Source organism: Mustela lutreola, chromosome 15, assembly GCF_030435805.1.
Source record: "Mustela lutreola isolate mMusLut2 chromosome 15, mMusLut2.pri, whole genome shotgun sequence".
Taxonomy (NCBI): Eukaryota; Metazoa; Chordata; class Mammalia; order Carnivora; family Mustelidae; genus Mustela; species Mustela lutreola.
Genome location: NC_081304.1, coordinates 15,794,202 through 15,800,201, shown reverse-complemented (window position 1 = coordinate 15,800,201; position 6,000 = coordinate 15,794,202). Strand labels below are relative to the sequence as shown.

At 51.8% G+C, this 6,000-nt stretch overlaps 1 protein-coding gene and 1 long non-coding RNA gene across 6 annotated transcripts in view; one reads left to right on the top strand and one right to left on the bottom strand.

Annotated features, from left to right (window-relative positions):
• Positions 1-841: 841 nt before the first annotated feature.
• On the bottom strand, positions 842-5,294 carry LOC131816822 (uncharacterized). 2 transcript variants are annotated; one of them, XR_009348196.1, is made up of 3 exons: positions 4,818-5,294; positions 4,110-4,194; positions 842-1,311 (listed from the first exon to the last, which is right to left on the bottom strand). It is a non-coding gene; the product is annotated as an uncharacterized LOC131816822 (long non-coding RNA). The 2 variants fall into 2 exon arrangements; XR_009348197.1 differs by having other exon boundaries at positions 4,916-5,291.
• An 84-nt stretch (positions 5,295-5,378) lies between these two features.
• Positions 5,379-6,000, top strand: part of TLK2 (tousled like kinase 2) — a 113,189-nt gene continuing 112,567 nt past the window's right edge. For 2 of the 4 annotated variants that reach the window (XM_059149842.1, XM_059149841.1), the window contains exon 1: positions 5,379-5,876. The gene's annotated coding sequence lies outside the window, so the exon portion shown is untranslated. The remainder of the gene's footprint in view (positions 5,877-6,000) is intronic. The other 2 variants (XM_059149846.1, XM_059149845.1) reach the window with 1 other exon arrangement.

Here is a 6,000-nt window from a genome sequence, read left to right as displayed (position 1 = left end):
ATTTAGCAAGATGCCCAGGGGTTATATATGTTCCTTACAATTTGAGAAGTCCTTGGCCCAGAGCCGAGGTGGACTGACTTTCTGTAAAGGACCAGATGGAAAGATTTCAGGTTTTACTGGCCTGTCACAATTATTGTTTTATATCTGTGGTGCAAAAGCAGCCACAGACATGTAAAGGATGAGTATGGCTGTGTTCTAATGGAACTTTATTTATGGATGTCAAAATTAGAATTTTATGTAATTTTCATGTGCCATCCTATTCCTCCTCCTATTTTCTTTCAACAGTTTAAAATTGTAAAGCTCATTCTTAGCTCAGAGGCTGTACAGAAAAGGGCTCATCTTCTGACTTGCCTTTAGGGGCTGGCCATTCCCAAGCCTCCTGCACCGCGCTGGGTGATCCTTGTTTCCTCTCGATGGGCCTGGGGCTCCGGCTCCCTTTCCCTCATGACCTGTGTCCCTGTGTCAGAAGGTTGATGACTTAAACCTAATATAAAAAGCCAACATTAGGCCACCTGGCTGGCTCAGTCAGGGGAGCACCTAACTCTTGATCTTGGGGTTGAGTTCCGGCCCCACATAGGGTACAGAGGTTACTAAAAAATTATAAACTTTGAAGACCTATTTTTTTTTAAAACCCAACAGAACTGAGACTTTAAAAATATACGTTTGCCACTTTCCACAAATACCATGTTTGCTGTTCTTTCCAACTTGAAGTTTTCTTCCTGAGCACCACCGATAGGGGGGTTTTAGTAGCTAAGGGAAGAAGGGTCTTGTTACATTGAAGTCCACTTACTCTCTTTTGTTCTATGTTGCATTTCAGCTGCTGAGAAGAAGGAACACACAATGCAGGGAAAAGACATTTATTAAAAAAATAACTTTCAGGGAGGGAGTTGGAAGAGGACATTAGAAATGGGAGGTACTCTCCAGGAGAAGAAGATTGCTCCCCGCTGCCCGTCAGCGCGCTGTGGGGAAGAATGCATGACTTGATAAATAAAGCAATCGGTGTCAAGGGCACTTGCTCAAGAGAAGTTTGTGAAGCAAGTTGGGCGGGAGGAGGCCACGACAAACACAGAGACAGGAGAATGACTGGCAGATTTTGACAAAGGCTGGGATCTGGATTTTAAAAACTTGTCGTGCAGGATCACGGATACCAACCACTTTCTCCTTTTGTTAGGAATGGGGAGAAGAGAGAAAACGTCGACTCAACGCCTACTGTAGGTCAGGCATGGCGACAAGCCATTTCCCATCACTGTTTTCGGTTTTCATTAAAGCAACTCATGGAATTAGGTGTGCTGGCGTTTTCAGACGGGGAACCTGAGAGGTGGAGTCAGGATTGGAAACTTAAGTCTGTCCAGTCACAAATACTTTAGGATTCTACACTGTCCCATCTAGTGCAATTTATAGTGGAAATATTGCCTTCAAGCAATTTCTTATTTATTCATATGATGAGAAACCCACAATTCTTGGGTGTGGGGGAAGAACAGCATAGAGACTGGGCAGGTGACCTGTTTTTCTCTACTCCCCACACCCATCACCCCCCCCCCCCCAACAAATGTAATGCTTTCATTAAGAAGATATCAAGTCATTTTCCTTTTATTTTATCCTGTTTCTGTTATGAGACAAAACATCTAAACAGCTCAGTACACTGGCAGCTGGGCTCCCAAAGTTAAACTGTGTGTCCTTAGACCAGTCTAATGACAAATGTACAGAAATCCTTTGCAGAAATGTGGAGTTTGGGGACCATTCGGGATCTCATTTAATCTGCCAACAGTCCTGGGAGATTTTAACACCATTTTGTGGATAAAGAAACTTGAGGCACAGAGAACTTAAATACCTTGCTTAAGGCTACACAGCTGATAAGGGGCAGAATGGATTAAAATCAAGGATGCTGCCTAGTTAGTTTGTCATCTTAAGCCACCACATTGCAGGCTCCTTTTAGAAAAGGTGCAGTCAGGGGCACCTGGGTGGCTCAGTGGGTTAAAGCCTCTGCCTTTGGCTCAGGTCATGATCCCAGGGTCCTGGGATCAAGCCCTGCATCGAGTACCGCATCAGGCTCTCTGCTCAGCGGGGAGCCTCCTTCTCCCTCTCCCTCTGCCTGCCCCTCTGCCTACTTGTGATCTGTCAAATAAATAAATAAAATCTTAAAAAAAGAAAAGAAAAAGAAAAGGTGCAATCACACTAAGACTGTCAACCTGCTCAGTATCACATGCCAGGATCTTTTTGCTTGCAGATGGTGGATATTATGAAACATTCAAGGAGATGCTGGACAATCATTAGTGTGGTACAGGTCAAAAAGCAAAAGGAGGTTAAACCAGTTTCCCCCAGTGTCTCAGAACACCTTTTCCATGACTACACTCAACCAACCAACCAACCAGCCAACCAATCAAAACCAGAGTGGTGGTTCCAAAATTAAATGGAAAAGTACTGAAAACCTCCATCACCCCTCCCCAACCCAACTGCCATATGCCTATTACATGTTTTGGGCAAGTAGTACTGAATAACAGATTCCACTTCACTTTAACCAAGAGTTTCCCAAGGACCAATGTGTGGCTACTCCCTTGAAAGCATATTAACCTATCAAAGCTTCCAGAGCACACCTTGGGGAACACCAGGACTAGACTAAGGCATGTCCAGCGAGCTCTCCATGGTCTTCCCTGTGACTATGAAAATGAACTTGGAGGAGCTGTCATACGTTCCCCTGGAGACAAGAAGGAGCAGATCATCAACATGCACAACTTCTAGTTGGATCTGTGTTTGAGCCTTCCACAGCTAATGGGAATTGGGGCCTTGCATGGGGCATGTCACCATTTGCCAGTCTATGACAAGCTGTGTCTGACGTAGTTGCCATGTGAGCAAACACATTTTAAACAAACTGATTCATGAACCCAAGGTTCAATCACATTGTGAGAGGAACCATCTGACAAGAGAATTTATTTTGAAATTACCCATCTTTCTCTGGGAAAGGGTAAGGTTCTTTTCCCTTGTTCCCGACACTTGATATCTTCATTTCTACAATGCATATAAATAGAAGCACCCAATCTTTGTGGTAAGCAAATTCATTAAATTCCTACAAGCAATTCCTACTAGGACGAGTGTTAAATCTAGAGTGGGGCTGTGAATAGACCTATGACAATGTAAGTTCTTTGACACAGAGAAAAAACACACTAGGAAAACTGAAACTAAAAATATAACTTTTCCCCGTATTCCACTGATTATTTGAGACAATTACCTCGTAAAATGGAATCATAACCTTTTAGACCTGGAAAGGACTTTGTAAATCTAGTCCAAACCCTTCCTTCGTAGATGAGGTTGGCAAAGCTTGAGAAGGTTGGGTAATAGGTCAATGCAGCTTGTCTGTGGAGCGGCTGGACTGGAACTCAGCTCTGACTCTCTGTCCAGTGCTCCTTCTCTTAAAGTCTTTTCCCTCGGCATTCTGGTGTCTCTTTAAGGGGTTGCTTTCTTTTCATTTCTTTTTTTTCCAAAGATTTTATTTTATTTATTTGACAGAGATCACAAGTAGGCAGAGAGGCAGGCAGAGAGAGGAGGAAGCAGGCTCCCCGCTTGAGCAGAGAGCCTGATTCGGGGCTGGAACCCAGGACCCTGAGACCATGACCTGAGCCCCAGGCAGAGGCTTAACCACTGAGCCACTCAGGTGCCCCAAGGAGTTGCTTTCTTGATCATTCACAGTAACCCAAGAGCTTGCCTCATTTGCTGGTCTTTTGTGTTGGAGGGGAAGGCAAGTCCTGTGTATTCTATCTGCTCCTCAGTTCTCTGGCTCTCCTGACAGCCCTCCACCTTGGCCTTTTTCCTTACTCTCTACCCCCAGTTGGCTCTTCCCCTCCCCCTTGAAACACTGTTATCTTTGGAAATATGTGTGTGCATTTTCCAACCTGGCTGGGATCTGGGGCAAGGTGACTCTTGGTTTAATGGATTTTTTTTTTTTTTTTTCCTACAGTGCCTGAATTGGTCCAAGGGTGTGGAAGGTCGAGTAATGAACAAAAAGTAAACTGCCATCCTCTGCCCTTTTGGCAAGTCTGTGTTCTGTTAATATAACATGAATTAAGAAAAAATAAGAGAAAAGGGCAGAAACTCCATTTGAAGTACTGGCCTACCTCCTGGAAAAGTTCAAGGCTGTTGTTCATTGTCTGAATTTTCCCCTTGTGAATTACTTGTATTCCTTAAATCATCTTCACACACCTGATCAAGGAAGAGATACAGCAAAATACAAAGTTGAGTATTTGCATTGAAGTCAAGTGTTCTGGCTCCTAGAGGTCGGTGGAGAATGTGCTTTTTTTCCTTTTTTTTTCCATTTGGTGCTGGGTGATCAGAGTGGGAGCTTCTCCTATGCAGGAGGCCCTCCTTGCTGCAGGGGTTACCGCGCACAAGAGCTCACCCCTTCCTATTTCTCATTCCTCAGCAGACATTCTGTGAAGGGCAGGCCCGTATTTTCCATTCTAGTACTTACCCGCAGGTCCCGCTAAGTACCCAAGAGGGCCGTGGTTTTGGTGTTTTTTTTTTTGTTTTGTTTTTTTTTTTTTCTTGTCAGAGGTTGAAATAGAACCTCCCCTTTGGGTGCCCGGGTGTCCCTTTGGGGTAGCGCCCCCCCCTTCCAGAGGGCAGCATCCCGGCGGGGGTGGGGGCTCAGCCTTGATCCCAGGGCACCTTTTGTCCCTAGAGGCGCCCTCTGCCAGCCAGGTATGTGGAGGGAAAGTGGCTGTCCGCTTTCCAGGGCGGCTGGTGTGGGTTTGGGGAGCCGGACGGTCCCTTTGGAGAGTGGCGGGGCGTGCGAGAAGCCAACGCGGTGGGCACAGCGAACTCACTAACTGGGCGTCTCCGAGGAAGTTCGGGCGGGGTCCGCCGGCTCACGGGCTTTCTTCCTCTAAGATCAATCCCCGGGTAGAGCGAGCCCCGTTCTCACCCAAACTCGTGGAGACGTGGGACTAGACGGGAGCGGGGTTCGGCGAGGCGGATCTGGGAGCGCCCGGCCCAGGCGGCGAGGCCCCTCCAGCCGGTCCGCGGCCCAGGACGCCGGCTCAACCGCCTCGGCCGGGCCGGTCCCGCGAGCGGGGGCCGGTAGCCCACGGAAGGCGGCGGGGGCTCCCGGACTCCGGCCCTGGTCGGGCTCCGAGCGGCCGGTCGCCGGCGCCGCCCGTGCGTCCGCCCTCAGCCGCCCGGCGAGGCGGCGGCCTCCTCCGCCGACGCGGGGTCCCCTGGTTAACCCCTGCCCGCCAGCCTGGCCGCTGATTGGAGGAGGCGGGGCGCCGGGGCAGCGGGGACCCCCCCACCTTCCTCGTCCCCTCCCCCTCCTCCCCCACTGTCGGCTCTTCCCCCACCCCCCCCAGGACCCCCCCCCCGCCTCCCAGCCGTGCAAATCTCGCGAGGAAACACGCGGTTTCACTAGTGTGTTTACACCGATCACTACTAATCCGGACCGAACCGATCCGGATTAAGGGGCCGGAGGCGGGTCCCGGGCACCAGCGGTTCTGACCCCCCCCCGCCCTCCGCGCCGCACCCGAGTGGCCCCCAGCCGAGCGGGCCCCCACCTCCCGGCCCGGCCTGGGCCCTCCTGCGCCTCCCTTGGCCTTTGTCCGGCGCCAGGAGGCCGGTCCCGCGCCCCCCGCGGCCGCCCGGGCCCGGGCCCGCGTCAGGCGCCTGGCTCTGTACGCGAGCCCGGGGATCTGCGGCCTCCGCGGCCCCCCTCCCCCGCCCGCCCTCTCGTGGAGCCCGGCGCCGGCGGCGGCTGCCCGGGCGGGGGGTTGCGGCGCTCAGGAGAGGCCCCGGCTCCGCCCCGGGCCTGCCCAGGGGGAGAGCAGAGCGGTCCGCGGCCGGGTCGGGTCGGGGCCCCTCCCAGGAGGAGCGTGGAGCGGCGGCGGCGGCAGGTGAGAGGCTGAGCCCCGGGCGGGGGTGGGCGCCGGGCCTGGGGCATTAACCGTCCGGGGGACCCCCTCAGCTGAGAAGGCTGCGGCCCGGGCCCACCCGGGGGCTGGCGCCGGGCCGCAGCTC